Here is a 10,688-nt window from a genome sequence, read left to right on the forward strand (position 1 = left end):
AAATTTTGTCTCCAAGGAAAGTTATATGTGTTTACCTCCTAAGAAGAGGTGATGGCACCTTTGACTCCAGTGGAAAGACAAGGGTATTGTTTACTTTTTATTATTTTTAAAAATTTTCTTCTCTTTTCTTTTTTTCTCCCTCTCTTCCACCCCTTCATTTTTTTCCCTTCTGACATTGAAAGCCCTGACTAATTACCAGGCACAAGACTAAGTGCTTTTACATGAATTGTCTCATTTACTTCTTACAATACCTTATCAGGAAGGTCCTATCATTTACTATACTTTATAGATAAGTAAGCTAAAGAGCAGAGAAATCCTTAAGTCCCTACCTCTCAATCCCCTTCCACTCCACAATGCCAACTTCATAAATAAATTGGATATAAGGCAATGTGTGCTCAGGTCTCTGGGAGTAGTCAGGAGCTGAGAGGAAGGACTTCCCCTCATGTTTGGGAGCTATCAGAGGTGTTTCCTGCGGGAGGCAGTATGAGGGCTGGATGTGGCTCTAGACTTTGAATAGAGATGGCAGGGAGGGCTCTGCAGGCAGAGAAAACAATGCTAGCAAAGCATTAGTATTGGGAAATAAACACTGGGCTCTTCACAGCCTACCTGCTGGTGAGAAGTGAGAAGCAAGCTGGGAAAGGTCGTTGAGGGCTTTGAAGGCCCGCCTAAAGGTTTTGGATTTTATTTGTTCTTCAGTAAACACAGAAGGAGTATTCATGGAAGGTTGTTTTGTGGTGGGAAGGAACAAACCTGGGCTATGCTTTACCCATATCATCATTTGGCAGCACATATAGGGTAGATTGGGTGGAAGAGAAAATCAAAGTTGAAGTTCAAGATCATAGTCCAAAGAGAGGAAATGAAAACCTGAGCTATAGTAAAGAATTAGGAAAGGACATCATGAAGGTAAAAGGCATTACAGAAGAAATCCCACAGGGCTTTGGAGGACTTACACACACAACCTCTTAAATCAGTAGAAAAATTCCATCATAATTCTGATATTTTATTTCTATCTAGTTAGCTATTTTATAGCCTCTGGGTTGTTTGTCCTAGAAACAATATTAAGCAGATGTTGTTTTGATTATTTTTGTATTCTAATGGGTCAAGAAATAGTTGCGGATTTTCTAAATAGGTTATTTAACATGCATTTTATCTTAACTTCCAAGTTGTCAGCTAGCATAATTTTCTATGTCTAAAATCTATTATTGGTTCAAAGCACCAGCTAGAAACACCATTTTTTTTCTCTTACCAATAACAAAGCATGTTCCTAAAAGTGGTGATGTTCCCTGACAGACTTGATGGTGGAAGATCTCATAATGCAACTGCGAGCAGATTTCCTTTGTCCACTTGACTTTTAGGAGATAGTTTGGCTCTCCCAAACTTAGACCAGAAAACTACCTTTGGCATATAGCATTTCTGCTTTACCTTCAAAGTTTCTTATCTTCTTAGCTCTTAAATTAATAACCAAGTTATTATGGTTGGTTCTTAGGTCTTACATTCATGTTTTATGTATGCATGAGAAAGCAAATTAGGAGGAAAAAGATCTGTACTTTCCTTTCTCAAATATTTTGTAAACAGTAAACTAGTCGATACAAAACATTCATTTATTTCATCATTCCTGGAGGAAGTAACTATCTCTATTTTTTTTTTTTTTGTACTTCTTGGGCAACACATTACTCATAGTAGGGTCTTATTTTTTTATTTTTATTTTTTTAGAGAAGTAATTGTATGATTCCTTTAGTGAACAACCTTGATTAGATGGTGCTTTTTATTTCCCTGCTCCATAAATATGGGATCAGAAACTTGTTATAGTAAAAATAGTATTCCATATAAGGTTTCTGTCTCTCAGAGGCTATTTTTGGGAAAGGATGAGATGAAATGAAATCCTTCATTCAGGTCTTGGGTGGCCACCCATGAGATTAGGTCTTGTTAATCAAGTCACCCTGGGACATAGTTACCTGACCTGTACTACATAGGACTGGATCTAGGACATCTAGTTCTCTTCCAGCTCTGTAACTGGATTTTGAAGCCTCTTGCTGCTGGTTGGAGGATAGAAACTATTGCTCATGTCTTACTTGTCCTGCTTCTGAACGATTCCAAGGTTTTGAATCCCACTAAGGAAATATGTGACTTTCATAAACCTCCTCAAGGAAGTCCAATTTTCCAATGACAGCTGTGAGCATGCAGCCTGAATCGGTCCCTGCAATCTCAGACAAAATGTTTCCTTCTCAACCAAGTCCAACATGTATCCTGGTCGAGAAAGATCGGAGATGTACACAGTGATTTCCTTCTGACATTTTCTTGCTCCAATAGAGCTGGCCACCTCTTAAACCCTAGGGAGCTGTTTGATTTGGCCTGTGCTGGTAAGGTTCTGGGAGGTGGGGCAGATGCTGCCACTCTGCAGGAGCCTGGGAGAGTCAATATTGAAAGGTCTCTTTGTTTTTCTGGCCTCCTCCTGTTGGAAACTATAGGCACTCATAATAAGGGTAAAGGGACAAGAGAGGAATTTCTGTACTGGAACAATAAATGTTTCTACAGTTCCCCTGAGGGAACCAAGAAATAGGAACTGGGCTTAAGTTGAGAATAAAGTAAGTATGAAAAAAAAAAGTCAAAGATATCAGGAGGAAGGATGCTATGAATCTAAATGTGAATCTAGAGGTGACACAGGAAGATGATGTCATACTCCTTAGAATTGTCCCTGTACACTTCAAGCCCACTTACTACTAACTACTTTTGCCCATTTGGAAACCCCCTGAAAGGGTTGGATATGGTTTGAGTGTGTATCATCCAAAGGTTCCTTTGCTGGAAGCTTGATCCTCAGTGTGGTGGTGTTGGGAGAGAGCAGAACCTTTAAGAGATGGAATCTGGTGGAAGATGATTATTATGTTCTTGGGTGCTGGAGGGATTGATGTAGTTCTCATGTGAGACCCCACAGCCTCACTCCTGAAATCTCTGTGGCTTCTTGTTTGGTCATATGACCTCTTCCTCTTGCATGTGCTCCCACCATGATGCCATATGCCACATTGTGATGTATCCAAACAGCCCTCACAGAGCTAAGCAGATTCCTGTATCATGCTCTTGATGTAGCTATGAACTAAAGAAACTTCATTTCTGTATAAAATACCCAGTCTCAGGTATTTTGTTATAGCAACACAAAACAGACTAAGACACCCCTTCCCAAGCCCCAGAGGAGTCAAAAACTCACAGCATGTCTAAATATCATCTACTCCAATGGTCCACTCAAACCCTCCTTCTATTATCTATTTTTCTGTGTCACAGAGAAAACAGGGGTCATCATCCTAGTGGTTCATCCATTTTTCTTCCCACTGCCTCATTCTTTACCCTCCCTCATCATTACTTTCCTCCTCCTGTTTCTCCAGGGTTCCTCTACCCTGACTTTTGCCCTCTAATCTTTCCTGCCTCTTCTTGAGGGCATCTTTTCTCTCTTCATCAGACCCTTGGCCTCATCCTGCAAACATCTTCAAGTCCCCACCTTGGTTCTCTTCTTCCATTTGCCCAACTCCCCACCCCTTGCCCCATTAGTTTCCTTGAGAGAGGTTCCTTCTTACTCCTTCATTTCCTCATTTCCCCTTCCCAAACTCATTGGGTTGCGGCTTCCATCACTCCACCAAAACATAAATGAAAACAACAACAAAATCACAACCAAAAAAGTCTATTCTCAGGACAGTGACCTTTAAACTGCTAATCCCAGGCTTTGCCATATGCATTCACCCTTCACACATTCACTCAGTTATCATGACCCGATGTCTGTAATGTCATGCATATAGGCCAGGGGGATGCAGAAATACCCGCAATAAACCCCGTGTCCTTTGGATTTCTCATCACTCGTTTCTCAGTGTGGGTGACTTTACCTTTCCTGAAGCTGGCTGGGTCTGGGTGTACAGAGGAAACCAGAAGCCAGTGGGAGTCTGGGTGAGCATGAGGGTGTGGGTAAGGAAACATGAGAAAAACTTTGGCTGCAATGATAGTTGTTTCTTTGTGTTGCTAAGACCTGCCAGAGTGGCAGGGATTGTAGCAGCTGTTTGGGGCTTTAGGTCCTGATGCTAAACCCAGGCCAATTCTCCTAGCAAAGAGCTCTGTGGAAGTAGCTGATTCTTGGGGAGGCTGCATAGCTGGGAAACATGGTTTGAGTGAGTCTAACACTGGCCAAATTCCTGTTTTGTACCCCTAGCTACCCTGCCTCTGTCACAGCCTCTATGACACACCCAATCATTAATTCTATGGCTGACTTACTTCAAAACTGAGAGCTTCCAGGGAAGGGTCAAGGTCCAGAACTAGCTGGACAATTTGCATGGTCCAGTGTAAATTAAAATTCAGGGTCACTCTTCACAAAGGATTAAGGATTTTAAGAAGGTGAAAGCATGGCTGTAATCCCAGTGGGGAAGGCTGAGGCAGGAGGATCTCAAGTTCAAAGCCAGCCTCAGCAATTTAGCGAGGACCCTATCTCTAGTAAAATATAAAAAAGGGCTGGGGATGTGGCTCCGTGTTTGAGTGTCCCTTAGTTCAATCCCCAATACCAAAAAAAAAAAAAAAAAAGAAGAAGAAGGAAGAGGAGGAGGAGGAGGAGGAAGAGGAGGATGAGAAGAAAACTGAGTGTTAAACCAAGAATGGAGCCCTAAGTGTGGGACCCCAGGTGATTTCATGTAACATACCCACGAAGTTGGCTTTGCCTACATCTATTCATCACTACCAGGTGCTCAATAAATACTTATTAAGTGAATGAATTTGGGGTCCTTACGAAATACTGGATCAGGAAGGCCATGTAGCCATAGAGTAAAAAGAAGTAAAGGTCCTCATCCTTCCTGAATTTAAGCCTGAACCAATCCATTATATCTACTTGCCTCAGTTTCCCACATCCATACATGGAAGAATCATCTTTTCCCCATTTCTTCTTTTTTGCTCTGAGCTGAGAGAAAGAGAGCTCTAAGGCACAATTGACCTTTTAGCTCCTACATGTGAAGGCTCTATGATTCTGAAGGCAGTTACAAAGTCTCTGTTCCAGGAAAGCCAGTGCCAGCCAATCAGAGACAGCACCATCACAGCCAAAAGATATGGCCAGGGTTTGTACCATGAAATGTCTAGGGGTTCTGAATTGGGCTCAAAGGACAGGTGTTTTTCTGCCCTGTGAGAAAAGTATAGTGAGAGACAGAGACATGGGAACAGGAAGCAGAGTGGTGCTGACTTACAAAGACTGCACGGAATTTGGCAAGAAAACAAGTCCCCATGGCAGCAATTTCTCAGATGTGTCTCAGCCTTTCCAAGCTTCAATTATCCTACCTGTGAAACGATACAGTTAACAATAACAAAAATATCAGTCAGAGCAAGCACACATTGCATTTTTCATGTTCTAAACCCTCCTAGGATGCACATTTAAATTCTTAGAACAACCCTAAGATGCAGGATCTGTTAACCACCCACATTTGACTGATGAGGAAAGGTTCAGTGACTTGCTAAGGCCATAGTTAGCAAGTTGGAGCTAACCAGGGTTCAAACCCAGGTCTGCTGGCTTCAGAGTCTATGAACTTGACCTTGATACTTCATGAGACTGTGAGGGACAAATGACCATCAACATGCAGAATTGCTTTAGAAATGGAAGGCAATCTAAACCAGTCAGACAACAGTATTAATATCATTTATCCACAAGGATAACTGTGGTCCTTACCTCTGATGCCACTGACTTGACCTTCCGGTCTGTTTTCTCCTCTGTAAAATGTAGTAGTCAGACTGTATCAGATCATCTCTGAGTCTCTTTGTCCCAGATACTGATGATGAAAGCTCTCCTTTCCTCAGCACAGGGCTGAGAAATAGGCAAGTCATCCCTCCAGTGGTACCCGTTTTGAGACCTAGAAATTGTGTGTCAGAACAGCACCAGGGTCAGAGGTGGAGTACATTCCACCCTGACCTTGGGAGCTGACACAAACAGGCATGCCCCAGAACAGGACAGAAAAAGTCATGGTATAGAGCAGGAGCACAGCACAGGGAGGGCCCAGGGAGGCCACTGACAGCTTCAGAAACCGGTGGGATGGAAGGAAGTGGTGGGCTAGCTGCTAGCTGGTCTACAAGAAGAAAGGATGCAGAAAACCACTCGTAACAGCTGCTCAAAAAGGGTTTGCTTCTGTCCACTACAGAATAGGGTTTAATGGGGTTGGGGTGTTGGAGACAGATACTAATATATAAATCAGGCCAAGAATGATGGGCTCACCAAGAAGGGACTGTGGCATTCTGCAAGGGACAGTTTCTGGGGAAGGGTTCCCAAGAAAGTGATGGTTCAGGATTGGTAGGATTTCAATAGGCAGAGAAGAAAGAAGAGGGGCGTTCCCGGCAAAGCAGGCGCTCAGAACATCCACAAAGAGCAGTCATTTTTGACAGTTAGCCAGCATGCTTAGAACAGGGGCAGAAGAGGTGAGGCTGGGAAATTAGACTGAGGCCAGAGAGTGTGCAGAGAGGATCTGGATGCGGGGTTATCTTTTAGTCAGGAGGCCTTTGGAGATTTATTTGCTTTATTGACAGATACATGGGGGGGGGGGTAAATTATACAAGCACTTGTGTCACCTTATAGAAGAGTCAGAAAAAGATCAAGAAAAAAAAATCCCCTTTAGTTTCTGTGTCCTAGGATAACGCTGGAGCAAGGTTTCCACGGGAGCACAGAAGTTCACCTGTCTTTCTAGGGAGCCTGCAAGGTCCAGACTGATGCCTGGCTAATAACTCTCTGCCGGGCTCCAGAGCCTGAAACTCCTCGGGAGTCAGTATTGAACAACAGCAGATGAGGTAGAGAGGGAAGATGGGAGGGGAGGGGAGGAGGGATAGTAGGGGATAGGAAAGGTAGCAGAATACAACAGTCACTAATATGCCATTATGTAAAAATGTGAGTGTGTAACCGATGTGATTCTGCAATTTGTATTTGGGGTAAAAATGGGAGTTCATAACCCAATTGAGTCAAATGTATGAAAGATGATATATCATGAGCTTCGTAATGTTTTGAACAACCAATAAAAAAATAAAAAAAAATTAAAAAATAAATAAAGATATTGGGTCCATATATAACTAAAAAAAAAAAAAAAAAGACATAGGGGTCAGGGGTCAGGGGACAGAGGGGCCCAGGAGGCCTGATTCCTCCACAAGCTAAGTCAACAGCGTCCGCCCGACAGGCTTCCTGGAGGTCTCAGGTCGCCCGCTGGCGGGCGGGACCCCACCACGCAGCGCGCAGATCCTGGAGGGCGCCCAGGGGGCGCCGCTTCCACTTCAGCGTGGCTGGGGCTGGTCCAGTTGGCGCCGCCCCAGGCGGGAGAGTGGCGGCAGATCAGCGGCCAGGCAAGAGGGTTCCCGATAGCAGGCTTCCAGACAGCTGTGAGCCCTGTGGACCCGTGGTGCGACAGGTGCAAGGCAGGCGCCAAGGTAATGCGGAAGAAGTTTAAGGGGTGGGTGCTCTCAGGCCCCTCGCCCGCCAGGGCGGCCAGGAGAGCGCTTCCTGCTTGCTTCTTTGGCAGTAGCAGCAGCAGCAAGTGTGAGCATATGTGTGCAGGGTACATGGTGGGAGGACCTGGCCCCAGGCTCTGCGACCCAGGTCCTTACAGCTGTGCTTCCTGATCTGTCCCCAGGCCTGCCCTGGCCTTTGCTCCTTTTGCTTTTTAACCTGGTAGTTCAGGAGGGTGGGGAGCTGCTGAGAAACACTAGGGTTTTGATCAGGAAAGAACTTCAGGGACCCTCAGGTCATATCCAGGCTCTTCATTTCATAGATGAGGAGACTGAGGCTCAGAGAAGTGAAGTGCCTTTCCCAGGGTCCCAGATTTAGAAACCAAAACTCCTGGTTTTCAGGACAGTGCTGCTAGGAGTCTGTGCCATATGGGCTCAGAGACACAGAGCATCAAAAAGACAAAGGGACAAAAGAGAACCTCCCAGAGCAAAGGAAGAGGTCAGGAAATGGGTGCTTCTGGGGCTTGGCTTCCTGCCTGGCCCTGCATGTGCCCTGGTCTGGCTGTGTGACTCAGCCGGTCTTGTGCTGACTCGTATAGGTGTGTGTGTGTATGTGTGTGTGTGTGTCTGTGTGTGCATCTACCCATGCACCTGGGCAAGTCCTCTGAATCCACTTGTACACAACGCATGTGCTGGGAACCTGCCCTGTTTGGCTGTATGGAGGATACCAAGAATCCCCAAAGTATTAGCTTTCTGCTTCAGAGAGCACAAAGGCTCAATCAGGGGCAGTCCCCAGGGATGGTCAGAGTTCAGGAGGAAGAAGCTAACCTATGAGGTGGTGAGTTGCTTGTCTCTGGAAGAAACCAGCATGTGTAGAGCCTTTCTCAAGGATGTAGGCATAGGGACATGGAACCAGGCACATAGAATGGAAATTAACATGAATTCATGGGGAAGCATTTGCTCATGAAAGCTACTCTCTCCATTGTTACTGAATGATGGATGAGAGGCTTCAGGGATGCTCTCCGATGTCCCCTTACCTCTCAGGAGTTTACAGAAGGGATTTCTTCTGGAAGGAGAGACCTGGGATGTGGCACTGAGGCCAGGATTTGAAGAGGAGGTTGTGTCTGGTACTTATGGGGAAAGGATATTTGAGCAAAGTCATCAGGATGTGTCAAAGGAACAAGGAAAGACATAGTATACAACACTGTGAAGAAAGTTGGCTGGGATCAGATGGTAGGAGGCCTTGAGTGTTAGGTGAGGGAACTTGAACTTTATGTTTAAGACTGGGGGTATTTTCGTGGTTTCTGAGAGGAGAAAAGACGTTATTGGAGCTGGGCTCAGAAGCACTGTGATCTGTGGCAGTCTATATCTGAGAGGTGCTACCGAGGGGAAGTTGCAGGAGGCGTAACTGGGAAGGTGACCGTGTGAGGCTGAGCAGGGCTGGTAGTGATAGAGCAGAAGGGGCTCCACAAGAGACATTGCTGTAAGAGGTGGGAGGGGCAGTCATCTGTTCTATGTCAGGGCTATGGTCAGGGATTTAATGATCCCCAAACAACCTTCTGAGGAGATTGTGATTATTGTCTTTATATTGTAGAGGAGGAAACTGTGAGTCGGAAAGGTTAAGCAATTTACCCAAGGTCACACAGCAAATAAGTGGTAGGATAGGGATTTTGAACCTAGGGAAAGATGGAACAGACCTGATCTGGTAACTAAATAAATGTTGGGGGTGAGAGGAGAGGAGGAGACCCATGACGACGGAGACTTGGGTTCCACTGCTTGAGTGACTGGTGATACCACCAGTACAGATGGAGCCCCGGGTACAGGGTCAGGTGCAGTAGATTAGAGACATGTCATCCTGTGGATGGACCCCAGCACTGGGACAGGAGCTAAAGCAGCTGTCACTCCTGCCTTCTAGGTTCTTGTTGTGATGGCTTGCTGAGCCTGCTATGGGGAAGGGGGATGGAAACTTCGGCCACCTGGGTGCTGGCAAGATGCTGAAAGGAGCTGAGCTGAGGGAGGCATTATGGAGGGGGGTCCCCAGGTCCCCAGGGACTGGCAAGACAGTCACTGAGTTCATATCACCCCTTGCTTTTCTCCCATCAGAATGAATGCATCTTCTTTTGTAATGCACAGGGACCCAGTTGCTCTCTCTCCCTTGGTGAGAATTAGTTCAGTCGATCTGTTTTCCCACTCTCTGGTTCCCTCCTATTTCCTCCCAAACAGGCTAAAAGATGCAGTTTCGTATGGAAGAGTGTGGAATTGCAGAATAGTATGGAATTGCTGTTTTAGAAGCCTATGAGCAGGTCCTGAGCTTCTTACAGTGTCAAAATCATAGTGTTCTAGGGACAAGTCTGCTCTCTTTTATAGGGACACTGAAGCTTTGGAAAATCATGGTCTTTTGTTAGTTGTTAGTGAGTCATAGAAATGGGCCTAAACCCTGAAGCTCCCAACCCTTGGGTTTTGCCTTCCCTAGCTACACGTGAGGGGTAGCCATCCTGGAGAACAACCTCCAGGCTCTCTGATAGCACAGCTTTATAGACAGAGGTTCTGGCACTGGATGGACCACTTCAAACTTCTTCCCCTAACACAACACACAAGACAAACACACACACACACACACACACACACACACACACACACATCACACACAAAACAGCACATTGTTTCTACTCATCCATCTAGTGGTTAAGTCATTTCTTTGACATCTTAAATTGTTTCTTGTCTCTCTGAGCAATTTGATCAGGCACCATTTAGTGGGAGAACCAGAAAGTATCCATTGGAGTATCAGGGTCAGGGGGAGCCCTCAAGTAAGCCGAAAAGTACCAGTATGTGATCCCTGGGCCATAAGGCAGTGACAGGGAAAAGGCAGAAAAGCAGAGGATGACTGTGGGAGAAGAGGCAGCAGGGAGGAGGCCAAGAAAAAAAGGAAGGAAGGAAAAACTGGGTTCAGAGCATGGACAACTGGTGGCCTGGGCAGAGCTATCTCTGGGGCTTCATTGGGAACCTGAGCCTTCTCATTCTCAGAGAAGCAGCATGAAGCGGAGGGATAACCAGGTAGACATAACAAAGAAAAGAGCTAGTTGGCCTTTTAATATATTGTCCTGTCCAATATGGACACTTTTGAGTGAAAGGGAGAATATTAAGAATCATGCTGGGACAACAGGCATCAGCCAGGAGGTCCTAGGCAAACTGTCAACTTCATGGTAACCAAACATAGTAAGTGCCAGACATGGTCTAAGGACTCTGTATATGTTTGC

This window comes from Urocitellus parryii, chromosome 5, assembly GCF_045843805.1.
Source record: "Urocitellus parryii isolate mUroPar1 chromosome 5, mUroPar1.hap1, whole genome shotgun sequence".
NCBI classification, from domain to species: domain Eukaryota; kingdom Metazoa; phylum Chordata; class Mammalia; order Rodentia; family Sciuridae; genus Urocitellus; species Urocitellus parryii.